The 27,649-nt window shown below is 43.1% G+C and overlaps 1 protein-coding gene across 6 annotated transcripts in view; it reads right to left on the bottom strand.

Annotated features, from left to right (window-relative positions):
* Window positions 1-27,434, bottom strand: part of DENND2B (DENN domain containing 2B) — a 180,097-nt gene extending 152,663 nt beyond the window's left edge. The window contains exons 1-2 of one of the 6 annotated variants that reach the window (XM_055723099.1): window positions 26,914-27,434; window positions 22,404-22,581 (exon numbers count right to left, since the gene is read on the bottom strand). The gene's annotated coding sequence lies outside the window, so the exon portion shown is untranslated. Of the gene's footprint in view, window positions 1-22,338; window positions 22,582-26,913 lie in introns of all 6 variants that reach the window. The other 5 variants (XM_055723097.1, XM_027810361.2, XM_055723098.1 and 2 more) reach the window with 5 other exon arrangements.
* Window positions 27,435-27,649: the final 215 nt, after the last annotated feature.

Below are 27,649 nucleotides of genomic sequence, written 5' to 3'. Positions count from 1 at the left end.
GTGGAAAGTTCTGTTGAGGAAATAGCCATGTCTTCAAGAAAATGACCTCTGCGGTTTGAGACAGTGTTTGTGGAGCAGGTTCATGGAGTGTGCTGACACACAGGCGCACACTGGTGCCAGAGGACTTGTCCAACTGTGAGAGGCAGGCAGTGGCATTGGTCAATTAACTTCCTTCACACAAAAGTTGCTAAGCTCAGGAGATGGAGGGAAGACACTACTAGCCCTGCAGTTTCATCTCAAAACCCAAGGGAAGAGGAAAAGGAGCTGTATACTGCCCTGCTCCACACATGAACACTGCTACTTGAGCGCTGGTCAGGTCGCAGAAGAGAGGGAAGGACGGATGGGTAGGGCTGTCATTTCAATCCACTCTGTTTAGCTAAGCAAGCTATTTTGTTATCTCAGAATGCTCCTTAAAGCATCTCCACCCCTACCCTTCACACATATTATCCACTGAAAAAAAAAAAAACCACAAAACCAAATTACTTTCTCCCATCTCCCCTCCCCTCAGTCTTAGTTTTTTGTTCTTTTTTCACCCTTGGGCACATTCACAGCTTAGCTCTCCGAGATAGCCATCTCTCAATGGTAATGTACAAAGATGTTATTAAATAGAAGCCATTTGCTGAGGCATACATGGGCTGAATGTCCTGAATTCCCAGAAGGTAGGAAAGTTTTACACATTTTAAATTAACCCCTTAAAAATAAACAAAAATCCAGGCACATTTGCCAAACGTCTGAGAACGCCAAAACACCGTATCCATGGCTACTTCTGTGCTGACACTGGAACAGAGATGTACTTTAAAAACACAGAAAATGGTCAGACCAGCAGTGCATCTAGCTTTATACTCTGCCTTCAGAGGCAGTGAAAGGCAATGCTAGTCAGGGCAAGCCCAGGAACCTACCTGCTTTCTGGCCATTCTTCTTTGTCCATTCCAGACTGCAGCCTGTGAGTGAGTGGAGCTGAAAAGTAGTAAGATTTGCAAAATCTTGCTAACAGTGCTTTTGTTACTCTTGTTGTACCAATGCAATCCTATTAAGTCTGTAAAGTGAAACATGACAGAAAGCCATGTCTGAACTGCCATACTTAGTTGGAAAGTCAGCAACTTGAGAGTTTGAGATCACAGTAATAAAATCAAGACCCACATCAGCTCTTGCACACAGAATGCCCAAACCCTGCAAGTGAGGGAGCTGAGCACCACCATGCCCGTGGGTGCAGCTGTGACAAATTTGCCAGCGCACGCTGGATGGGGGAACCAGAAGGGATGGGTTGTTCAGCACATTTCTCTTTCATGTTTTTGAATTGCTGCCTTGTAAAAGTCAATTTGCTAAAAAACATGACAAGATAATGGTAGGTCCTGCTGAATCTGCACAGCTATGCTATGCTAAACTGATTTCTGCAGTAAATCATGTGCACTCTCAACACACAAAGGCAGGGCTGCACAGCTCTGCGAACTCATTTATACTGTACAAGTATTTTTGCCAAAAATGACAAAAAGACTGTCAGCCCTTGTTTCTTCTCTTTCTGATCTCTGTATTGAACTGTCTTCGCTTTAGCACGCTGAATCAATACAAAAGGAATAAACATGCATGGTGAATCCGACCTCCCAGCAATCTGTATGAAAACCTGAGTTACACAGCAAAGCTCAATAGGTTGCAGTCAGTCTCCCACCCTAAAGCTGCACAGGCCTCAACCATCACCAGCTTCCTACCCTTCACAGTAACTAACTTTCTGGGATGTCAATTGGTCATTGACATATTGAGTCTGATTTAGTGCCTTTTGTCTTAAACACTATAAAACAACATGGTGGGGAGTGGGTGGGTGGATAATTATGGCAATATCCATACCCAGCACAGTAATACCACATCTCAGCTCATTCAGGGTGAGACATCATGACTAAGGCATATCATCCCTGCAGCAGACTGCCTAGCAGGCTTTGGACTAGTCTCATGCTACAAGTCTCAGATGGTGGCATGGAAAATCAAGAACATTATTCAATCCTGAATAATCATCTTCGTATCTTTTGAACTGGCTCTTCTTCTGTAACAGAATACAGCTACACCAGTTAAATAAATTCCTTGCTCCTTGTCAACTTTGTCCCCTGTCCATGCACACAGCAGCACTGTAACTCACCATCGGCCAACTAAGAACAAATGGGAATCTAGGCCAACTGACTCCAGATCAACACCACTGCATCAGTCGATGTCACCCACCCACGCACCCAGCTCCCCAGTGACCCAGCCGTTTAGTAAGTTTTTTCTTCACATTGCAAAATAAAAGAGTTTAGCACTGCTAGGGAGGAAGAGGAGTGATCACTGTATTTCAGAAGCACAGGAAGCACACAAATGTTGCTGTCCATTCCCACCAGAGGAAACACTGTGTGAGAACTACAGCAACCTTCCAGACCAGCATGAAACCTGAGTCAGCCCTTAGGCAAGCTGCTGAAGTCAATGCTTTGCTTTCAAGCACATGCTCAAGTATTTGGCTGAGCTGGGACCATTTTCAAGTGTGGGTTGCCGAATCCCACTCAACGGTTGCTCCAATGACAGACTACAAAAGTATTCTTGATATATAATAATGCAGTAATTTATGGGGGTGCATTCTGCCTTAACCAGAACCTCAGACTCATCTGTTCTTCACAAGCAATTGTTTCTTAAGGAGTATTGCTGTGCCCCTCATCTGCAAATGCTGAAAGAACAGCTGGCAGCCGCAATAGGAAATGGTTTACACTGATTGAAAGCATTTCTGAAACCCCACCAATTCTGCTCCACAAGAAAAAAGAAAAAAACCAAATCCAAAAAAACACCAGTAACAACAAGAAAACCCAAGAGAATTCGATAGTCTTTATTCTGCATCTTTGCTGAGAAGTAAGGATCTTTGTTTTCTCTTTCAGACCATCCTGTTATTCACACAGTGAATTACAGACCTAACCAATTCTATAAATGGTTGTTCCCTGAACTCATGGTTTAAGTTTAGGTCAAAGGAAGATGTGAAGCATGACTCTTCTCTGGCAAAGTAAAGCCATTCTGATTCCCGACAATGTTATGTTTAGCTTATTTTAACTATCCTGATCTGTTTCCCGTTTTCCTCAAAATCATTGAGTGGTGGTAGATGTCAGAAGAAAAAAATTCTGCAACCCTCAGTCAGAAAGAAAGGTCATCTGAAGGCAAGCTTGGCGCCAGAGCTAGGCACTGCCATCCCCACAGATGCACACCAAATCAGTGCAGGTGCTGCCTGTTGCCTGCTGGTGGGAGCACAGGCAGAGTAAGACCTCCCAAACCTTAAGTTTCAATTTTAACATGATACCACCAGCCTACCCAGTTACATCAAAATCTCAATGCCTCAGTGCAGGATTATAGTGCTTGCTTGCCTAATTCGTGTGTTATCATAAAGATGTTATTAATAAACCAGATTGTTACTGGTTTAGATGGCTAACACTCCTCTGATGCCCATAAAACTGTAACTGCTACCTGCAGATTCAGACTATTGCTGAAACAACTAATGCCCTGTAAAAGTTTCTTAAAGTAATACAAACACATATTAGGCAATACAAGGTTAACCTTGTAACCTTAACATAATGCAAGGTAAACCGTGCTAGCTCTCTACAAAGGTACATCACCTACCAAACAGGGGCTGCTTTGTTAAGTGCATAGTATCTACTTTTGAAGTCACAGTTCATGACTGGTAAGAAACTCTATCCACAGACACTTGAAGGCAAAAGATTGTTCCTATCATTAATGCGTCTGCAAAAACGCAAACACCATACCCACTGTTGGGCTCTAAAGCTAACCTTGAGCATACAGCCATTTAAATATAGACAGCACCCTGGTAATCTGCCCAGTTTTAAAGCTGTAGCGATGTAGTCAAATAACAGGCTGTCCGAAAACCACATAGCAGAGCAACTAGCTACACCCCACTCATTTGGTTATTATTGATGCAAAGACCTTCTCCTTGCACGCCATACTGTCTGAATCAACAGGCAAATTTCTATGAAACTTCAAATCCTGGAAAGGCTTTTTGGGGCCAGGGGAAGGTTGCATAAATATTTATTTATTTTTAACAGTTCAGTGCTTTCAACCTGTTTGTATTCTACCAAATAAACCCTGACAGGCATTGAAAGCTGCCAAGGGCCAATCAAACCTTCAAGAGCCTGAAAGTGAAACCTCAAAATTAAAAAAAAAAACAAACAAAAACAAAACAAAAAACCCACCACTTTATTCCCAATTAAAAACCTTGGAAGCAAATTAGACTGCCTTATCTGGATGTCTGGCGGGGGGGAGGTGGGAAATCACATCTGATTTCCTGCATAGTTCTGCTCTGAAAAGCAGGTATTAAAGGAGGGGAGTGCCTGGGTAGCAAACAGCCTTGGTCAGACACTCCTGCTCACCTTCATTGCAGACTTCAGTACAGTTACTGGAACAGGAGCAAAGTGGACAGGCACGGTCACAAAGCCTGATGCAGGAGAAAGCTTCCACCTTGTGCATTAGCATCTCATTTTAAATGGAAGACAAAAGCAGCAGAGATTCTCTCTAAGAAGTTACTCCTTTTCTCTTTTTTTTCCATCTTCCTCCTCTTCTAGAGAAAGTATTCTGTAGACAAATTGCATACAGTATGTGCAAACCTCCTGCTTGGAAAATTTTGCCTGTTATTAAAATGAAATGCAAAACAAAACAAAAAAAATATCCATTTTTGATGTGTTTGCTTGTCATGCCAAGGCCCCCAGCTTCCATTCTCAGGGATTTACTAAAATATTTGTTTATTTATACAGGGCTGGAATTCTGGACTACCAGGTTCTCTTCTGGCAAGATCTTTGGCCATGCTAGGAGGTGGTAGCAATATTAAATATATTTCCAGTGACATCAGTAGGAAAGTAACTGTGCTGTAACGGGTAACAGTTACACAAGGGTGTGGGTTTGCCTGTCCCTTGTAGATACTCATCTGTGTTAAGGATAATGAAAGATGCCATTTCACCCCATCTAAGACAAGGTGCCAGTTCCTTTCAATTCAGTGAACACAATTGCTTCACCAGTCCAGTAGCTGCAATTTTCTCCTGTCATGCCTATCAGCTCACGGGGAGAGAGTCTGACTCACAGTCTAACCTCCGGTGCTCGCCCTCCAACACCACACCAGTAAGTGGACAGCGAGAAGAGAAAGAAACTCTTCCTACTGGGTTTAAGTAATTCAGTGCCTTGAGACAGGTCCCTGAGATGCTGTAAGATGACACCAATAAATCACAAAATTTTATGTATAAATAAAGGTTGAACTCCTTCTACTAGCTTTACAGATTTCAAGCCTTTGAGACTCAGGTTTCCAAGCTTTCCCACATAGCTATAAAACCCAGAGAGGGTCAAGATTTCTAATAATCACTGAACTCCAGGAACATGGGCCTTAGAAGAAGGAAGAAAAAAACCCCAAGCTAATATAAAAAAAAATCCCACATTAGAATTGGTAGAGATGACAAGAGTAACAAAGAAAAATTGGGGTGGGTTTTTTTTTTTCCTTTTGTATTTATCACCCACTGTCTCCCACACAATCACACTGTGTAACAGCACACTGTGATGAAACACTCCTAGCTCCCACTTTAAATGTCCTTAGCCACCGTAACTGTACACAGAGAAAACAAGAACTGCTTCACTTGCCAGCAAAACACAGCAGCATGTGAACTACAACATGGCAGCCCTCACAGGGTGCATAAAGATGAAAAGTAAAAAGAAATCAACCAGACCAGAATTTGAATACTGTAAGACCAGACCAACACACCCCGACTCAAATGTGTCATTAAATGTAGCACTGCAGACAGATATTTGATGACCATTTGTAGTTTCAATGATAGCTTTCTCTCCCTTCATGGAAGTTGACAACTACTTCTTGCAGGATACCACCACCGTGTTCAGAGCATGACATAACTGTAGCCTCCCTAGGGAGACAGGGATTCAGGATGTGACAAATCCCACGTTCTGACACCACATCCTACCTACTGAAGGTCAGCTCTTCCCTGCCCCACACCTGCTGTGTTTGATAAATCAGAGGAATTCATGCCCCAGAAACGGCACTTCAGGAGATGAAAAACAAGAACAACTTAAGACAGGATCCACCAACCCAGGGCATGATGTTTTCATACCACCAAAACTTTCTGCTATCTTCTTGAAACAAATATCAGCTTATTCATCGGCACATCGGGCTTTTCTCAGCAGGTTATGGTGTTTAAGAACATCATCTTTCCCATTCACTGGTTCTACTTGTAACTGCCTCCATAGCCATTCCTGCAATTACTATCTCCACCTGAATCATTATGTGCTGCCTACACCCCAGCTTCACTCAAAAAAAAATCTGTATTGACTGCAAAAACACATGCTACCAAAGACCCTTCTTCCAGACCAAACTGCAAGCAAGCAAGCAAGCTGCTGTGTGCTCCTGGCCTAAACAACCTGATCGGGATTTTCACAAAACGAACACACAGAAACCCCACATGCAGTAACTTCTTCCCAGTCCCCAGGGAACATGTGCATACAACTTATAACCCTGGGGTACCACAGTGCATCTGATGTTCCCTTCTCTGGAGAGGCCCCATGCTACGGATGGAAGCTACGTGGAAGTATACTGTTGAAGCACAGATCAGCCTATGAATTTCCCCTTGGATGTATAGTTCCCTTTGAACTCTCTCATAATTGCCCCGGCCTTGCACACACATGTTCATTGCCTGAACTGTGGGTGGGAGATTCATCTGGCGCCAGCTCTATGCAAATCTTGAAAGGCTTAATTCTTAAGACCACTGAAGTCAAAATGGGCCTTTCTATCGGCTTCTCCAAGTTTGGGACCAGACCCACGTTCCTTCATTTTAAGGGACATCGGAACTGCGCTGAATATTTTCATGCAAGCACAGAGTCACCAGGTTACTTCTGCAAGACCTGGAGAGTGTCCTGCTCAGCCAGCTTTTTCCACAAGCTCTCAAGGCAGACCTCATTCACTGCACTCTGTGTTCATTTTCTTCTCATTGACTTGAGGACAAATTAAGACAGGAACTGGCCACAAATAATCCTAGGCTGGAAATTAGAAAAACATTTCTAACCACTGAACTAGTAAAGTACTGGAACAGCTTTCCAACAAGCAGAACCAGCGTCAAAACGGTACCGGCTGCATCATTTAAAAGGGATATGTCCACCTCCCAAAAGCAAGGCATTGGTTATGACTGCTTAAAAGGATCTTTCTAGGGCTCTTGACACCTGAGGCAATGCTGCAGGGCAGGCAGGTAGCCTCCCCACAGCGGGAACCTGACTTCACCACACCGAGCCCTTCCTGCCAGCACAGCTCATGAGCACTGCGTATCCAACACCCAACAAGAGATAACTGGAGGAGAGATATGCTGTTCTCTGAGCTCATGTTGCTTGGGAGTCCCTGTTCCCTGGGAATTTGCCGCACACTGACAAAGGTAGTGTTGGAGCCGGTATCAGAGTGAAAAGGCTGCTTAAGGGGTATTGCTTGGGTCAGTAGAGTACATTTCTCCCACCCCAGCTTTCTCATCCACATGGATTCTGCACCTAGGTTTTTGAGCAGCTCTATTTAATATTCAAAACAAAACCATACACTGAACCAGGTTTATTTTAATGCTCCTTTAGTGTCAGAATGTCAACTGGTCCTAAAGAAACTGATTCAGGGAAAACACTCTTTTTCTCCTCTTTTCCAAAACTTATATTCAACCAGACTCTTCATTAACACAGAAATGTCCCTCTCTTTGGCATGCATAAATGTAATTAGTGCACAAAGGGTAAGACAGCAGGGTGCCATGAAAATACAAATATGAGACTGTGCTTTTCACTTTGTTGTATTTGGTTCAACAAATAAAGCTCACCAGTGCCACCACCCAAGCACAGCCTTGTGGGCCCTTCGGGTATCATCCCACCCACACACCAAAACAGCACAGGACAGAAGGCAAGACAGAGGGAGGCTGCCTTAATGGAAAGCTTTCTTTTATCTTGCCAGACAGAAGCAATGCCTAGAAAGTTTTAAACGAAAGATGCTGCAGGGCAGAATGTGCCTATCCTGCAATAGCAAAGCATCCCCAGAGAAAAGCAGTCCCCACTACTTAGCAGGCAACCATATGCCAGCAGATGAGTTTACAGTTCAACCTTAGGCACATGTGAAGTGTTATCACAAGGTCTAGCTGGAACAGCTGTTTGGGTGAAGATGCACAATGCCCTTCCCTGCCCCCCTGTGCCTTTATGAGAAGCATAGAGAAGACACTGGCTTCTGCTAACTCAGCATATATTTGCCAACTCAAGTGGGCAGAGACAGTAAGTAGAGTGCACTGGCCGCCCCGGATAACCATATGGGGGAGGAAGGGAATGGATCACCCACCCCAGCTGCAGAAAGCTTTACCCTGTGACTGCAGGGGACGCCAACAGGCAGGAGACAGCAGCTCCAGCCCATCAAGACTCAACAAATTTCTCAGTCTGCCCCTCAAGAAGTCAAATGCTGGAGTCTCCCTTGCGTCAGCTTGGGGTACACTCATAACTCACAATTTGGCCTCCATAAAGGAAGCTCTGCTGTTCCTTACCCACACTCAGTAGCACTTTATTCACTGAACTGTCCCACAGAGCCTAGAAGGACTTCTTACGTAGTAAAGTTTGGTTTTTTTGGGGGGCTACTGGCGGGGAGCATCTCCCCAGAAAATAAAGAGAGGGCTTTGCTCACCAACACTGGCCTCTTGAGCCTTAGGTGATCATTCTGGTCCACATGCCTACAAAAGACAGACTCATGTTCTGTATGAATACAGCATGAAAGATAATAATAATGGGCAAAAGTGGGCTGGCATGGGTGCCCTGGGAGTCCCACAGCTAGTCCAGGTTTCCAGAAGGGAAACCTGGAGGAAGAAGAGAGATCCTGTATGTTCCCTCCATGAGGACATCTTTAGGGCTCTAACATATGGCTGCATTGCTCTGTTTCAACACTATGTGCTTGCTCAAAGAACCGAAACAGTCTCCCCAAAGGATACTCAAGTTAATTCAAGATACAAGTTCTGTAGGTACTTGTACATAATGGTGGACACATTCAAAAGGTCTTTAATGAAATAAACACAACACATAAAACAATGCTCAGCAATGAACACAAGACTTATAGGAACATAGACCATTTGGAACTGAACTCAGAAGTTTAATCATTGGGTTTCTGGATATGGTGAAATTAGCCCAGCCCTATCATGAGCAAACATTCCTACAAGGCTCACAGCACAGGAAAGGTTGGGACTAGCAACAACAACTGCAAGAAAATAAAGTTTATCTAAAACTAATCAGTATATATCAACTCCCCATATATGGGTTTGGCTTTATCAGAAAGGGTGAAGTGCTGTATTGTCAAACAGCAGATGAGAGTTGCACATTGATTTGGATTTAAGATACATGTTCTTCAATTACTCTCTCAGGTTCCTGAGGGAAACAATGGAAAAGGATTCTCAGCATCAGAGGAATCTCTACTGAGGGCTCAGTTTATACACAGTCTGTGTATTCCACCTTCCATATGGAAACAGTACCAAGTGCCTTACTGTGAGCTTTTCTAACGAAGCAATAAGATTCATGTACTTTCTTGATAATTTTTTTTTTAAAAAAGTAAATCAAACAACTCATAGTACAAATAACACAAGACAGACTAAGGCACATGCACGAGGCAACTGAAATGGGAGGATGTGGAGGCAGAATAAAAATATTCTTCAGAGGAATGTGAAGCCAAAGGCAAAAAGATGACAGAAAACACAAAAGGAGGAAGAAAAAAAATCTAAAAAAAACCCAAAAAACATGGATACAAAAATACCCTGGAGCCATTTGGAAGAGATCTGTATACAAAGGTGAGGGCCACAAACAAGAAAACAGAAATAAGAATTTTTAAGAACCCAAAAGACCTTCCCCTACAGCCCTCTTACCTTCAAGCCCAGTGTCAGAAGCTTTGGGTTGCAAAGGTTAAAACATGACTTTGCACAGACCCCAGTGAGTTATAAATGCAGATACAACTCCAAAAGATCAGCGAGAATTGTGAAGGACCAGGAGCACCCACTACAAGAAAGACTGAGAGATAAGGTATATGGCACCATTTTCTTATCAACCTCTTCGAAAACAACTTATGCGGAGGAGCAGCTGAGGGAACTGGGGATGTTTAGCCTGCAGAAAAGGAGGCTGAAAGGAGATGTGATCACTCTCCACAACTACCTGAAAGGAGGCTGTAGCGAGGTGGGTGTCGGTCTTTTCTCCCAAGTAACAAGCAATAGGATGAGAGGAAATGGCCTCAAGTTGTGCCAGAGGTGGTTTAGATGGAATATTAGGAAAAAATTATTCACTGAGAGTGTTGTCAAGCACTGGAACAGGCTGCCCAGGGAAGCAGTTGAGTCAGCACCCCTGGAGGTATTTAAAAGACGTGTAGATGTGATACTCAGGGACACAGTTGAGTGGTAGTCTTGGCAGTGCTAGGTTAACAGACTCAAAGATCTTAAAGGTCTTTTCCAACATAAACAGTTCTATGAGTATTTAGGGTATTTGGTTATATTCAGAAATACAGAAACAGCCTGCTGTAGTGCAGGCAAATACAGAATATTCCACAAGATTTTTCTGTTGCTTCCTGCAGAATTCCGATTTGTTAGCTGGAACTCAAGATCCTGGGATTTGGCTCTTGATGCTTCTCCTTCACCAAGTATTAGCTTTTCAGGTGCTCCCCTGATGCCAGCCTGACAATATTTCCAATGTTTGTCATAAACAGTCTCAGATCACATCTATCCAAGGTTCATTTGTGCTGCAAGGCCACAGGGCAGCTCCAGTTCAAAGAAAATTTGCTGGAGACAGTAGCTGTATAGCAGAAAGCTATGCTGATTGCTCCCCAATAGATAAATGAAAATGCTTCATGTTCATACACATGGATTTGTTGGAAGTAGTTTGCCCTGAAATTTTAAAGACAAAAACCTGTAGTACTATCAGCTCAGTATTAATTACACACTTTTATAACTGATGCCCAGCTCCTTCAAAGAGCTGAATTTCTTCAGCTGGAGAGGTCAACAGACCCCCTCTTCTCAGGATTTTGATGGGCAGCGTCCTCACGTTTTACAAAAACACAGACACAAGAAGAATGCTTCTCTGTCTCTTTTGCAGGCATTATCCTTGCATGAAATGAAGCATAAAGGTTTTCACTAGACACATGCTTAAGGATGAGAACAAGAGTTACAGCAGGTTTTGCTCTGTCCCCTTAGGCACCCCTAGGCCTCACACACAACAGCTGAGACACACTAGCTATAATCTCCTTAAAACTGTTGCTGTTGCTGCGGTTTCCTCTGACCAGGGAGGTCAAGGATATTTTTTGGCCAAGAACCTTAATGACCTAACAGCACTAGAGACAAACCTTTTTCAGCTATTCGTCTGCATTCTTCAAGCATGAAGACATAAAGAAGGGGAAGCACTGAACTATGTAAAGTTATGAAGGAAAGAGAAACATTCCATGCTACAAAGCCATTCGAGTTAGCATCTCATTTGTATTCTGGGATATAAACATAACTTCTCTCCCATATGCGATTCAGATTCCCATACATAATTTTCAAAGACCAATGCTGCATAAACCCTCTGCTCTGCCCTGGTGAGGCCGCATCTGGAGTGCCGTGTCCAGTGCTGGGCTCCCCAGTTCAGGAGAGACAGGGAACTGCTGAAGAGGGTCCAGCAGAGGTCTGCAAAGATGATAAGGGGACTGGAGCATCTCCCTGATGAGGAAAGGCTGAAGACTGGGCCTGTTCAGCCTGGAGAAGACTGAGAGGGGATCTTATCAATGCCTACAAACATCTTAAGGATGAGTGTCAAGAGGATGGAGCCAGGCTCTTTTCAGTGGTGTCCAGCAACACGTACGAACTGAAACACAAGAAGTTTCTTCAGAATATGAGGAAAAACTTCTTCACCTTGAGGATGACAGAACACTGTCACAGGCTACCCCAAGAGGCTGTAGAGTCTCCTCAGAGACATTCAAAACCCACCTGGACGTGACTGTGCAACCTGCTCTAGGTGAACCTCCTTTAACAGGGGGGCTGAGCTAGATGAGCTCCAGAGGTCCCTTCCAACCCTGACCATTCTGTGAATCTGTATAGAGACAAAATGCACAGAGAAATAGAAGATGAGGTAGGAAGGTACTATGCCACCCAGATTCCTGCCAATGCCAACAGGAATGAGAGAGATGAGTTTAGGTAGACAGCTGGGCCTGTGTCCAAGCTAAAATCCCCAACGTTCCCAAAAGAAACTCAGAGTGCATTTCTCTCTCTTATTCATGCATAGTTTAGAAACCTCCAGAGACTGCTCTGCAAACTGAAACAATAAAACAAAATGTCAAGACAACAAATGGGGCATTGAATCTCTGCCATTTGTTAGAGGAAGGCCTTTTCTGATTTGAAGGCAGTACCTTGTTTTCACTTCATAAACAGCAAAGTGATGCAGAGTAAGCATTGTCTTCTAGAATGACCTAAAAGAAGACAGAGTGGGGCAGAACAGCATTACTTGGCTGGATCAATTACTTTGAAAAACTTCAACAGGAAATCCATCCTGCCACAGGTATATCTTAGTATTTTCCTAACATATGTCATAACAGGTACATTGTTAGAGATACTGAGAAATAGGAGGAATCCATTTTATTTTTTATAATCTGAGGAAATTAATTCCAGTTCCACCTCTGCTCCCAAAATCCTATTATAATCTGAGAACGGTTGCAATATATCAGCGGTGAAACAGTTAATGTTTTGTTCTCGTTCACAAGGTAAGCATTTAAAGCTAAAGGTAGACCTGTCTTCCCTTTTCTTTGAACAGGAGAAATTCACTGCTGTTATTTATTCCCACACTTCGCTTTGCTTGGAACTGAGAATTTAGTTTCTGGAAGAAGATAATAGTGTTTATGCAAAAGTGGTAAAGCAAGTACCTTGTTAATCTACAGTGAAATATCAGAGAGGTAGCTCAGCAGCCACAGGACTCAAAACCCCAGCTCCATCTCTGGCATATTAAGCAACTCCGGCCATGCAAGTAATTTTATTTCCCTCTGTTTTGATTTCTTAATCTACAAAATGGAAATACTGGCTAAAGTCATTCAAGGACATTTCAATATTCACAGTTTCATTCTTTGCTTTTATCTAATGTTTGAATGAGACCAAAAAAACTCACGTTGCACAATAAGCCAGTTGTGCAGATACATCCATTTTCCCATAAAAAGCAGTTAATGAGCTCATTTCTTTTTCAGTTAGTCCTGTAGCCTACTCTGGCTCCTTAGGAAGCTCTCCTAGCATCAGCTTAATTCCATGAAGTGTTCAGCACCATTAAAATAGCATATTTTAATCATGCTTCATTTAATCAAAAACTTCCAATTACTTCTAGTAATAGCTCTGATCAGCTTTGCAAAGCACTTTGGAGAATTGCAATGAAAACGGCTGTATCAGAGCTAGGTATTATCACTTGCATAAATGTGACCCAGAGACTTCAAAATACATATAAGAAACATCTTTATGCCTTCACTAACTCAGACACTGCTCTGAGTCATACAATATTCCTCAAGGAAGAATTTCAAAGCATTTAACAATGAAAAACCTTGTAACACCTTTGAAAAATAAATAGTGAAAAGCAGGCACTCACACAAATTGCTTTATCTGATGCTGAAATACAGCTGTCTCTGGAGCAAAGCATAATACCCATTTAACAGTACAAAGCCACAGTAGCATAGAGGACACAAAGAAAAAAATATTATTGTATCCATTTAGAGCAAGGGGGGAAGTCTGTGGAGGCAAAAGAGCAGTTAACCAAACCAGAATTTAAATAGGACCCCGTGCTTGATACCAAATTGGTCAGAAATATCCCTTGTTTCCAAATTGGGTAATATTCCAAGGAGGAGCCAAAAGCAATGAGTCTCTGTAGGGATTAGTAAGGGTAGAAGGGAGGGTTTTTTTCCTGGTTTGATTTACTGGCTAACTTAAGCTGTACTGTTTATGATTGTTTAATAGAGTTGGTGGGCTGACCTTGCGTTATGTTTAGATGACACTTTAATGTTGTGGGGCAATCACTATTACATTCTTGTGAGCTCAGAGTGTCTAGAATGATTGCTTAAATCTAAGAGATGTAGTAACCCCTCAGGCAGACAGGCACAAGTGTTAAGCCACTTTCCCAGCACCTGATCCACATCTCATTTGACAGCCACAGTCTCCAACAGGACTATGCCCTCAGCTCCTTTCTGGACCACTGATATGTCTTCTCTGTTCAGGGGACAGATGCCACACACTGAATCACCAAACCAAACACGCTCTTGGGAGGTCTTCTACCCGCATAGTGAGCCATTCCCAGTACTGTTTAGCTCATGAGAAACTGTTTAGTCAGAAAGTCTTAGAGGACCTTGCAAAAACTAGTTTTCACATCACACTCCTTGCTTTGCCAAACCCACTAGTCCTAATTCAAAGGCAGATTTCACACTGCTTCCAATCCTGCTGAAAAATTTACATTATGCATTAAGCAAGGGTAAAACGCTATCGTACTGGGACTTTTTTTTCACTATTTTACTTTATTCACTATTTTACATTAAGTGGAGTAAGAAATACTTCAAGAAGCAGGGTAGCGAATGCAGGCTACTTTTCTTAATCAGTCTTTCAAACACCATTGCAGAAAAGACTGAGATTCAGCCTGACAGTAAGGAAGAGCACTGTAGGTGGTCATCGCAAATTCCAACCAGAAGCATGCTCCTCACAGTGCAGCGATCCCTCAGGAGCTGCTTTCTAAATAAATGGAGTAGAAAACCGATGTATTAAAGGCATTGGTTTTCTTACAATTGTACTCCCAGATGGACAACTGGGCACCACTCAGCCTTAAAGAAGGATATATAACCCTCATCTTGGTAAGTATCAGCCATAGAAAAACATATGTTTGTCCCTGTTTTTCAATTCACTTGCTGTTGCTACTAAGCACAGTACAGAAAACAATCAATGGATCAGGTTTCCAAATGGCAAACAAAACCACTGGGAAGATCTAACTCCATTTTCGGCTTGTTGGGAGGGTTTTTTTCCATTACTTCACTATCCTCTTCTAAAAAACACAGTATCATGCTGTTTGCATGCACGTTAATACACTTGCATTTTGCTAAGATAACTCAAGCATTTATATAGCTCAAGGTTTAAACTTCTATTTCCCCTACTTTGAACAACATCCTTTACAAAATATAAAAAGACAGACACATTTTCAGGAATTTTTTTCTGGCTCAAAAAAACACAGATGGGGTTTCAGTCCCAAATATGCAATTGGCATTTGGCCCAGTGTAAAGATATGCCCAAACCACATGAGTACAGAGCAGCTGTGGGGCCAGGGAGCAGGTCACAAACTGCCTAAACCAAGGAGACTTTGCAGGAGCGAGTCCCTCAGGCCAGAGAATAGCTCTGAGGAGAACAAGCAGCAAGTATACTAAAATCACCTCCATTCAGTCTCATGATGAGTTGAAACTATTTTCTGTCCTTTTAGCATTCCTTTCCCCCATTTGAGCCAGAAATTGCCACCCAGCCTGGTCTTGTTTAAACCATCTCCCACCATCAGCTTACAAGGAGAGAGTTTCCAGACTAGTAACAAGTCTAGTATGGTACGGAAAGAAACTTTTGGTAAATACAATAAAGTGCTGTCATGAAAGAACAGCCAACTCTGCTTGTGACCCAAGCTCTGTGGATGCATCTACATGAATGTAGAAAAAGATCAGAAAAATTAATTACCAGGGGACGAAAAGAGAGCAGCTCACTTAGCCAGCCTGCATCCCCTACACAAGAGGGGGAACGGGAGGAAAAACTTACAGCTGCAGCACCAAGTGTGAGTAAAAAGACACTGCAGAAACCAAAGCATGGTTGAAGATGTAAATAAGGCTCCTGTTACCTGCTTATTCTCCCCTTTATTACATCCACATAGCTTAAAAAAAAAAAAAAAAAGTAAAATTGACCCAAGTGCAATCCATTTACACCATACAAAAATGTATTTTGGAAAAGTTGCAGCAAGGTTTTCAGGGGACTCAAGTCACTCTATCAATTCAAACAGGCATCATGTATAAAAAGAAAAGTGACAGTTCCTACAGAAACCAAGGGACTGAGAAAGAAATAAGGTTATTTGAAAGGTTTTTTAGAGAAGGTGTTATCAAAAACCCAATTTCATCTGAACATGAAAATTTCAGAGCCCAGTAAATGTGTGAGATCTATACACCATTTCCTATCAGGTGGCTGCCAAACAGATTCTTTACACATTTAATACAGCAGTAAAATAAGGCACTTATGTAGCATGTTTAACTGTAAACATATTTGTATTATTTTGTGTAAACGAAAGCATAACCTCATAGATGCTACAATTACTAGATAATGGGAAATGTGATGAGAAAAAGGAGAGTCAGAACTTCTGCTGCATTACAAAAAATAACACAGCAATGCCTTGCACAGTCCTGCTTTAACAGGCCTGTAAAACCTACATGCTTTAAGCCTCTAACAAAAGTGCCCAGCTGGCAGTTAGTGAATTTTCAGGTGCCTTGGACAGTCCAGCTACTTCGAGGGAGTAGTCTTGAATACTCTTTGCCGGGTCACATATCACTGCTATTCCTTTCCTTCAGGGCTTCACCTCATATTTGGCAGAGGAGCATAGCTGCAGCTCCTTCCAGTGTCAACACTTTCTCTTTGCTTAGCTAGAGGTGTCAGTGCAGAGAAAGCACAAGGTACTGCTTTCCTAAGTTCAGAGCTCCCCAAGTCACATGCACTTTTCAGGCTCAATCTTATGCTCACTGAAACTTTACAGTACAACTGCCACCACCCTTCAGAATGCAATTTCAGCCCATCACATCTTTTCCAGGTTAGAAAAGAGATGCAAGAAACCACAAAGGTATGTGTCGTAACGAATAGCTTAATACAAACATGTAGTAACTTTTGCTTCTTTAATGTACAGATCTCAAGGAATACACGGAGAGATATCAGTTATCCCTTTACAGATGCACAGAGAAACTGAGGTTGCAGGTAATAGAATGCCTTAGAGGACCTCTGAGCAAGTAAACAACAAAGCAGGGAACTGGACAAGAGATTTGCAAGCCAGTAACTCTACCTGGGTTTATGTCTTTCTATAGACATTGTACTTAATAGTAGTTGCTTCTCAAAAAGAAATAATTCTCTTTTGGAGAAAGACAAAAATGCTCTTCTTTATGGGCAATTATCCCCAGACTGGATAAAAATCAAAGGTATAGGAGAACAAAAACATTGACTTTACAGAGCAAAGCTGCTTTCTTCAGAGCCTGAAAACAAAAGTAAAGCAGATATTTTGGGGTAAATTTGTTTTAAGAAAGAGGCTCATTTCTGTTTCAGTAGAGAGATATATACAGGCGTGTAAGTATCTTAAATACAAGGAAAACACTGAAACAGTAAGTTGCTGACTTTGGCTTGCAATACTTAATTACATTCCTAATGTGAAGATCCTGAGTTCCCTCTAAGAAGAACATGTGGATGTTTCATTGTTAAACAATTAGGCCAAAGCCACACTAAGGATTTTTGTATCTGGTTCAAACTGACTTTAATGGAAAATGAGTACTTAACTGTGACTTAGAAAATCTCAGCAGGGTTGTACAAAAAGCCAGAGCATTTTTTTATTCTATTTGAATCTAGTCTGGTTAAGACTTTGTAGAGGACTGAGAACCTATAAAGATAGGAAATTGTGAAGGCAGAAAGGGTCTTTGCCTCCTCCACTCTCTGGTCAAAATGAAGTTTAGGGATAACTGAAACATCTGCTGTGCCAACTTGTGTATTAAAGCTAACCTCTGTTTGCATCAATAAAAAGGGTTTAATCAGCATACAGAAAATGCTGCTTGGAACATTTGTTAAACAATATCAATAAAGTACTATCTTTTTAATAGTTACAATAAATACACACAAAATATAAACCTAGGCTACACATTGATGCACAAGAGTGTATCTTTGCCTCTTGGCGTGGGTTTCTAATGGAGGTGGTGGTAGCAGTGTAGGAATGGTACATACAATATACAAAAATAACTGGCACCTTGTAACCAGAAATACTGGTTATGACTAAGTCTCAAAAATCAAACATAAGTAGATACAGAAAAACTCACGCTTAACAAGGAAAAAATAAAAGGATTAACATATCTCTATACATTAGTCTGTTAATAAATATTTGAGATTAAGTAGTTAAGAAACATGGTATTAAAAGCCTAAACTATCCTGCTAGTCCCACCAGATAATCATACAAATTTTTAAATTAAGTAACTTTATTTGAAATCACCTTCTAGTTGGAAAAAAAAAGGCGCCTTTTGAAGCACTCAAAGGCAGCAGCAGTATTGTTGTCTCAAAAGAACTACTCTAGGTATTTATTTACAGTTCAAGATGAAAGAAAATATTTTGCCTCACAACATATCTCTTATTTTCCTATTAAACTAAACTAAACTGAAAATGGAAAGAAAATGTTTTATCTGTTCCCAGGATTACCTTCCTGAACCTTCTCATCTGTACTGATGCTTCCCTCATCTACCAAAGTTACATGCAGTCTTTCATTCATATTTTGTTGAGTGCTTTCAGATTTAAAATTAATGATGCTATGCTGCTACAGTATCTCACCGTCTTTCTGCCACTGTCTGAATTCAGCTCCTGGTTGTCTTTTGTCATTTGCCCTGCTCCAGAAACTATTAATCCTAATTTGATTCAGAAGCCCTCATCATTCAGATTTTTAAAATCAACATCATAAAGCCTAGAGATGAAAATAACATAACTCTGTTAGCCCCAGGTATAGGATTCCTGCATCCAGTTATGGATGTTATGGATGCAAGTTATGGAGGTATGTCCCTTTGTCATGTACTGGGGGGGGGAAACATATTGATCTGTCTCATTTATGTCAATGAGTCTTGGATCAAAAAGTTTCTCACAGACATGCTAAGCATCCACAAAAAAAACCTCTCAAGACAGCTGACAGGTACTTGCCTTTTACTATCTGTGTAACTTGGGGGGTGGGTGGGTGGGGTGTGGTGATGAACTCAGAAACAATTTGGAAAATCACAGTCAGAAGTGCCAGGTGAGGAAGAGTTGAGTAGACACCACCTATATACTGGTATAATTCACCTGGTCCAAGTCATGCTGCTTTGTGTGGTCTCCACCCCAGCTAACCTTCTGAGTACATGTTTTTCAAGCAGATGTGGTTGCCAACCTGTTCTGTTGCAAAGTATAGGGAAAGGGAAAAGGAAGTTTTGGTCCAAGACAAAGAACTAAGCTATCCAGGGCTGGATTCCTGCTGGGTTATCCATGGGGTCATCAATATGCATGTCCTTCAAAATTCATTACCTATTTTAATTTCTCACGTGAATATGCCACTGAACTTAATTATTCTGCTTCTGGAGCATACCTTCAGCCCATTATCTTGGATACACTTCTACAAGGCAAAAAGATCTACTGTCTCTCTGAACTTAAGAATAGGCCTGATTATTTCCTCTGTCACATCAGTCTATCCACAGCAGTTCTGGGTTGACACTAGTATGCCAGAAATTACAGTCGTGTTTATCTCACACTCACCGTGCATAATTATGCTCTCCACTAAAAACAATAATAATAATGGATTGAACCATTAATCTTCAGAAGAAAAGTTGGTTTCACCCAGGGCAGAAAGTAAATTCTCTCATCTTTCCTATAGGCTGTGCTATGTTAGGTATCAACCTCTTCAGTTTTTTGGTTGCCAGAAATATCACGGTTCACAACAATCCACCCAGCTGAAAAGATAAGTACATAATTTCTCTTCAGCCATATATCCTGGAGGCATATACTTATGGAGGTGGATGGATAAACAGTGGATTTTTCTCATAACTTTTTACCCTCTGCTGTAATTCTCTCTGAAGCATGTGCTTGCCACTGAAAGCTTCATGGTTCTTTTACAGTTTCATTTGGGAGAAGTCATCTTAGCTGTGCATTCAACTTCTCTGCTAGTTTCTTCAACTCAGAGAGAACTGTCTTGTATCAAGAGAACACAACCAAATCTTGTATTAAACTGGTTTTAGAGTGCAAAGCACCATCTGACACCTCTCAGTGTTCCACTAAATACAAATCTGAACATCAGAAAAAAAGGCCAAGCAGAGGAATGTCACCAGCTGACTTCTTGCAGCTCAAATAGCTGCTATTAGGGACTGTCTATGACAGACAAGAAGCCTCAATGCTCACAGGCAAATTAAGAATCTCTCTGCCACCATTTATCCCCCTTCTAGAGCTTACTAAACCCCAAGCTACAGTTAAAGTGGTACCCACAAAATCTAGGTCTCACATCCCTATATAGCCTGGACACTGCAGCAATGCAACTAGAGGGTATGACACACACTGTTCATTAAAGCCCAGCTGCTGGGTTTGGAGTGCTTTGAGAGGGAGGCTCAAGGGCTAAAAGGAGAAAGAACAGAAGCACACAAAGAAAAGCCAAAAAGGAAAGAATGACAAATGTTTTTCTGGGAGTCAACAGGTGAGTTTCCCCAAAGCACAGATGAAGCTTTACTCACATGTAAAACAGCCTCTCTTGAATTTATTTTTCCAGTTACCTGTGTTGTCCAAGTCATATAGCCACAGGAAAAGCAGGGCAGGCCAACGAAGATTATACCCAGCTCACCTTGCCTAGGTGAGAAGGTAGCTCTGCTACCCAGCAACATCTCCCTTTGCTTCCCAGGCCTGAGGACATCTCTGGAGAGAAAGACCAGTTCCTCTGCTGGCTGCTCTGCAACAATGGCCTCAGAAGGTCCTGCTCAAGGTGTTGGTTCAGAGGATAATAAAGCACTGAGCCAACCAGCAGGAAACCCCTCAGCACCAAGGCACTGGGGAGGGAAGAGCTGAAGCACAACACCTATGAAAGTGGGGAGGGAGGCTTAGAAGATATCCTGAGGTCTGTTAATGCCAAAAAAGACAATCAAGGTTGTGCTATTAAAGTCCAGGAGTACCCATCAGTGTCACATGGGCTTTCAGACAAGACAGGTGCCAAGGAAACAGCATGAGCTCCTAGTGCTTGTCCTTGGTTTTCCTTGCATTACAATTAAAGAATTCAGGGTATTTACAGATTTCCACATGAGAAATTGTGATGGGTACATCCATAAAACACTAACAGAAAAACATGCATACAAACCTAAAGGTGCATGGATTGTATTGATGAGTACTGAAAGCCTTTTTAACAATTTTGGAGTTTGTTAAGTAATATTCACAAAAGGCCTATAGGTATGTTCAGATTATTATAAGCCTTTTCTTTCTGATCCCTTCCTATCCTTTGCTACTCCAATCTCACTTCTCAAGTCAACCATTTCTTACACAGTTTGAGTGGCATGGGGGATGTTCTGCTCAAAGACTAAAGTTAACAATATACCAGGGATATAGCAGGTAGTGAAATGCAAGCTGTGGTATGGAACTGCTGCCCAATATGCAACCTAACAGTGGAAATCATCAGAGCCTGCCATCATACAGGAGATATGGTAAGCTTTTGCACTTTGCTGATCTGCCATATCTTCAAAACAGTGTTCCCAGTTAATAAAGCTTCTCTGAACAACACTGGCTAACAGGATCTTGTGAGCTTAGAGCTGGGATGAAGAGGCAAATTGGAAACTGCAATCATTACAATCCTGTAGCACACATAAGAGGCACTTTCACACACTGCGAGTCAATACGCCCAATTTTGCTTTAGCGTACTGTACCCACACAGAAAGAAACATGACTTCAGGCCCTTTCCAGTGACTGTGAGCGATAAGAGTTTCCACCAGGACAAAGGATCAAAATCATTAGAGCTCCTCATTCATTCTGCTCCCTCTTGCAAAAACTACTTGCCCTCCCTCAAAGAAGTAACAACGTTGAAAGCAAAAATGTCAAGAGACAGATCTGTCTCCCAGCTTGAAGGACTTCTCAGAAGTAACAGAATCCACATTTGGAACATCTGCTCCTCACTGAAGAAGGGTTGCAAGATCTTCCAGGGTAGCTCTCCTGAAGTACTTTGCTTTCTGCCCTAATACTTGGAATAGCAGGCAGAGCAGGGTGCTTTGCACAATGCTACAGTTAGCATTTGTCCCCTGTGATTGTGACTAGATGTCCCATGAAGACAACTGATCTTTTTCTTAAGAGGAAAAAATGCAAAAATTCAGTGTGACGACCCCATCAAAATGATGAAATGAATAATAGTTCTAAAACTTCACACAATGACTGTTTTTAATAATGTGGGAGTTTGGGAATAATGTTAAATGCTTCAACTCAAAGACCTGGTTTCCTGTGTTGGCACCAGTGCTAACACTAATGTTCACACATCAAGCATTTTTACATCTTCATTTTAAAGAGAAATTAGGAGACAGATATACTTAACCTGAAATAACTTCCCATTCCTCTGTGTGTGAACACACACAGGGTGCATTTTTGACAGAAACTCACTGTGCTTTCACTGTGTCCTTAAGGACTTCTCCATTCGCACAAATTCATTGAAGTCTCAGCTACACTGCAGCAGCTCACAGGTTTTCAGCATACAGATACAGTTCAAACAAACATCTTCAAAGAATAATGAAAGGTCACATTAGAGATGAACACCTACTCTTGTCCTATATCCCCCAACCTGGGGAAAAAAAAAAAAAAAGCTTATACCAAAATGTAACAAAAGCACTGGCTGTATGAATTATAGTATTGATTTACCTGGACAGTTCTAACTATCTTGGTATATGCTCCACAGAGAGGACAAGTTAGGTTACTCTAAACATGTTCACTGTGGATTAAGCTAATCCAGTCTTCTTCCAAACTACTTCTGAACTAGGCTGGCTAATAATACAAAATTACAGACCTCAACTGATGAGTAGGAACTCCTACTGTAACCCACTGCAACTCAATCACCCCTATCTATAGTTTGGCCATGAAGTGTTAATGTACTAGGTGATCCTTGTCCCTACAGTTTGTAGTGATGTGGACTTCAGAGAGTCCAATGGCTAATGCAGAATCAATCTTTCAGGCTTAGTCCCTAGGGAATAAAAAGTTTCTAATAAAATGTGACAGCTGTTCAAAGCCTATACAAATGAAAAGAGGACTTAAATCTGTAAGTCCATGAGCAAGCATCCCCATTGTTCAAATCAGTCTTCAAACTTTATTTCTGCATATCCAAAGAGCAAGGACCATGAAAATGGCACCTATGGAAGGAGGAAGATCTTCACCACAGCCCCTCTCTACCAGGGCAGAGCTCTAGAGCAGCACAGGAGGATCAGGATTTCCAGAGGCTGCACAGCATCTCACAGGGTGGCAAGACTTCTCTTCCATGACATTTAACTCGACACATCTTACCAGCATAAGGCATTTCTTAATGAAAAAGAAGCAAGATACAAGAAAGGATTTTGCACTTGGATTAGGTGTAAGAGTGATGAGTACTAACCCTCAGCTGATGTACATACACCCAAAAAACCATAGCCAAAACTCTTTCTAAGAGGGAATTTCAGGTCTTGTAGGGTGTGACTCTCCAAGGTTTGGCAAAGCCACTTATAACCTCACCAAAGTTCAATGTGACTATGAGTGTTTACAAGCACAAGGACTAGGCCAAATTGAAAATGTAAATATTTGGATTCAGTTCCCCAAACTTGCCTCAATCTGCACTGCCAACTAAATCCCAACAGCAGACCAAAAAATCTGAAAAGCAAAGTTGCGCACACTTTACAGGATAGAGACAAAACTAGCACACATGACACTCAGCACTGGGAGAAAAAAAAATAAAATCTAATTCGTAATTTAAACTGAACTTAGGTTAAACAAAACATCACTGAAGTTTGGACCAAACTTCAGCTTGATTCAGCTATCATTTGGCACATTTTGGAAGTCTAATCAATCCAGATGTTGGTCCTCTGCCCTGCAAGAGACTGGGTTACATTAGCCGTGGGAGAGGAGGCACAAGTAGCTGTATCTGGATTACTCAGGACCCCATAGATGACACAATGGGTCTAGCACACAGTGGTAACTTCGACCTAAACCACATTCTCTTAAACCATCAAAGCAAGTTGTTCTATTTTCCAGGCAGATGAGGTAACAAAAGTCTTCTCTGGATCCAAAGTAATTAACAGTTGGACTTTATGATCCCAAAGGTCTTTTCCAACCTAAATGATTCTATAATTTAATTTATTTCGGAATCTCAGTCCCATATTCATATTCAGAATTCATTTAGGATCCCAGATCACCTTGAGTTCTCAACATCCATGCTGCCTGTTTTGGTTGGTTGGTGTTGGGTTGGTTTTTTTTTGTTTAAGTTTTACCCCACTTCTTTTACCTATACATAAGAATGGCAGCCAGGGATCCATACAAGAGAGTTTTGACCTCCCACAAAAACAGATCCCAAGAGATTCACTGTATTCTCAGTTGCCAGTTCCCAGCTCTTCTCAGGAAGCATTAAATGCCTTTTAGTCCTACATCTCCATCACAAACACTCACTGGAGGGAAACAGAAAGGCAAGTGTCTCACCAAGACCAGGATTTGGGGTTAACGTTTGCGGGGGTTTTTTTGTATGGCAAGAATTTGGGCCTCCTCACTCCCACTACTGTAAACTAACAAAAAGTCCATCCTCTCCCTCTTCAATTAAGTGGGAAAAGTACAAATCTGGTTCTTTAGCTTTACTCAGCTGTGGGAAACTTGGTTTTGCTCTCCAGTTAAAAGCAGGCTCTTCAGCTCACTTCACAGTGACCTCTTCACAAGGGGATAGTATCATTTCTTTAAATGCCCCTACACTAAAAATAGTCCTGCTTCCTAAACATGAGTGCTTAGCAGTTCCAGGCATTCCAAGATCCTGCATACCACTATTTTTTTTTAAACTGGCAACATTTATTTAACCAGCAATTAAAAAAAGGAGGCCCAGCCGCCCCAGTGATTCTTCCCAGAGGGTCTTAGATGTTTATGAAACACAATGAAAACAATAAAGTGGATAAAATCATGCTATTCCATCAAGTCTTTGGCAAGACTTCCCAACCAAGAATAAATTGGCATGGTACGTTACAGTCAACAGATTACACAATGGTTTACAGGGTCACCAATAATAAGGGGTCACATGCTCCTTCAAGAGCTACAGTATATGTTAAAAGTCACTTGCTTGAAGGGAAATGGCAACGCTTGGTCCTGAGCTCCTTGGAGCAAATTCTGGCAGCCACATCACAAAAGTGCTGTAGGGGTAGGAGAGGACATAAGGCGCCTTTCCTCCCCAGCGCCAGGAAGGGCAGTGACTACACTGAGTAAGCTGGCTGGGGGAGTTTAGCACCCTGAAGGGAGCAGAAGAAAGGCAGGCCAGGCAGGACTGTCCTATTTCTGAGAGGAAATGAGAGGAAAACAGATACTATGTTCTTTTAGGAACAGGACATTCTCTGTGTCCCAGTGAGACCCAGCACCACCCACCCTATCACCCCTTCCCAAGGAGCCCTGCTCATCACTCCTCCATATTCTTAGAGGAAACTGGTTCCACTCCAGAAGCAAGATGGCAGTTCTCTGTCAGCCTAGTTGCTAACACCGTGTAGACTGTAGCTAGCTTCAAAAGGTGCTGACTATATTCTTAGTTAACTTGATAAAGTAACATAATTGCTTAAATGTGTTGCAGTTTTCCTTTAAATAACTGATTTTAAAGCAAGAGGGAAATGAATTGTCAAAGGCACGAATCTTACTCTCACCCATCAACCTGGTAACAGATTTCCACTATGACACCTGCAAAACCTGATCATCAAAATGAAAGTTAAATTTAACGTTCCTAAAACATACATGATTTTCTCAAATCTCACCTTATATGCAAGATACTCCTACCTTTGCTCTGTTAACTTACCCTTCCACTATGCGGAATATTTTCATCTACTGACTGTATATTAATCATGTATAAACAAAACTTTATTAAGTCTTAAAGGCAAATCAACCTCACTTTAATTCATCCTAATCTGCATCATCTCAAATCAAAATACAACTAACAGTTTCATCCTTTGTCTTCCACAAGTTTTGATCACTCCAGGTGGTTTTAACTGCATTATTCAGTATCTGGCTGAAGCTAAAGACTTACTACTCGGAATAAATATTAAAGAAAACCTATTTCCCAAAGTTGATGCAACAGTAAAACATGGGTGTAGGAAACACTACTACTGACATACTCCTTGCAATAATACTATGCATCCGGCTTCATTTAGCTTGACTACTAAAATTCAAAGTACATTTGAGTGATAAAACTGAAGTAAACATAAGAAAGCTTTCTCATATGTAGCTGCTACTCTTTGATTGCAGTGACCCACTGCTCCTTAGTAAAGCAAACGCTTGGTCCCAAGCCAAAAGCAGTACATCTGATTTTTCCCACCAAGTGAACTGCCGAAGCAGCTCCCTTAGCTCTTCAGCTAAATCTGTCTTGGGATCCTAAAGTCTTCCGCCAGAGTCCAGGTGGCTTCTCCGCTCTTTTCAACACGCATGCAAACACTACAGCCGGCTGGATAAGCGATGCGAGTGGGCACTGGAAGGGAAAGTGCCCCGGCTCCCCCTCTCTCCGGATCCGAGCCCCACGCTGGGCGGGCTGGCTCCCCAGCCCGGCTACGGTTCACCCGGTCCCGCCGAGGCGGTCTCGTGGGCTCTGTCCCTCCGGGCCGCCTCTGCCCTCGCCACACACGCCAGAAGAAACGTCCCGAGAGGCACGGCGGTGGCACGGGGCGCACCGCGCCCCCGCTCCGCCCGGCCGCAAGGACCCCCGTTAAGGATCGTGGGGCCGGCCCGCACCGGCGGCTCCGCTACCGCGGGGGTTCCGCTGTGCTGCCGCCGCCGCGCATCCCCAGCCCGGCCCGCTCCCGGGTGGCGGGCGGCTCTCGGGCGAGCCGGAGCACCGTCAATCGTTTCTCCCCCCAGCCCCGCTCCCCTGCCCAGGTCCCCAGAGGCGACCACCAACCCGGCAGCGTGGCTCCCCGGCCCTTACCGAGGCGCGCAGGGATGCGCTCCCGCCGCCGGACGCCTGCAGCCCCCGTCCCGCAGCCCGGGCGGCTGTAGCTTTTTTGGAGAAGCTGGGAAGAGGGAGAGAAAGAAAGGGGGGAGGGAAGGGGGAGGGAAGGGACTGAGATCGAGGGAGACAGAAGTATGCAAAGGCAGGAAGTGGAGACGGCCACGGCCAGTGCGGGAGATTAATGGGAACCAGTCACCCGGCAGCCAACAAAGAAACCTGCTCCCCCAGCGCAGACCGGCCCGGGCTGCAGCCCCGCCGCGGCCGGGCTGCACCGGGTGGCCGAGCCCCCGCTCCCGCCGGCAGCGCTCGGCCCCGGCCCCGGCCCCGCGGAGGGGTGGGCGCCGCCCCCCCCTCCTCCCCGCCACAGCCCCAAACCCGGGTGCTGGCCGGGCGGGAGGGAGCGGGGCAGCCCGCCAGGTCCGGGCAGGACCGGCCGGTCCGCGGGGAGATGCGATGGGCAGAGGAGGAGGAGGGGAGAACTAAGCTCCCCGCGTCCGACAACCCTCCTCCTCCCTCTGCCCCAGAGGGGCGATACCGCTTCTTTTTTATTTAAAAAACTACGAGTGCTGGGCTCCTCGGCGCGGAGTCGCTTGCTGGGAAGGAAGAAAGGAAGGAAGGCGGCGAGCGAGCGGCGTGCTTCCTGCGCCGGGCAGATGGTTTCAATCAGGGCCCGGGGACGGGCGAGCCCCGGGGCGGCGGGGCGCGGGGCCTG

This window comes from Falco cherrug, chromosome 10, assembly GCF_023634085.1.
Source record: "Falco cherrug isolate bFalChe1 chromosome 10, bFalChe1.pri, whole genome shotgun sequence".
Classification (NCBI taxonomy): Eukaryota; Metazoa; Chordata; class Aves; order Falconiformes; family Falconidae; genus Falco; species Falco cherrug.
Note: the sequence above shows the minus strand (reverse complement) of the source record. Positions and strands in the feature narration are given on the sequence as shown.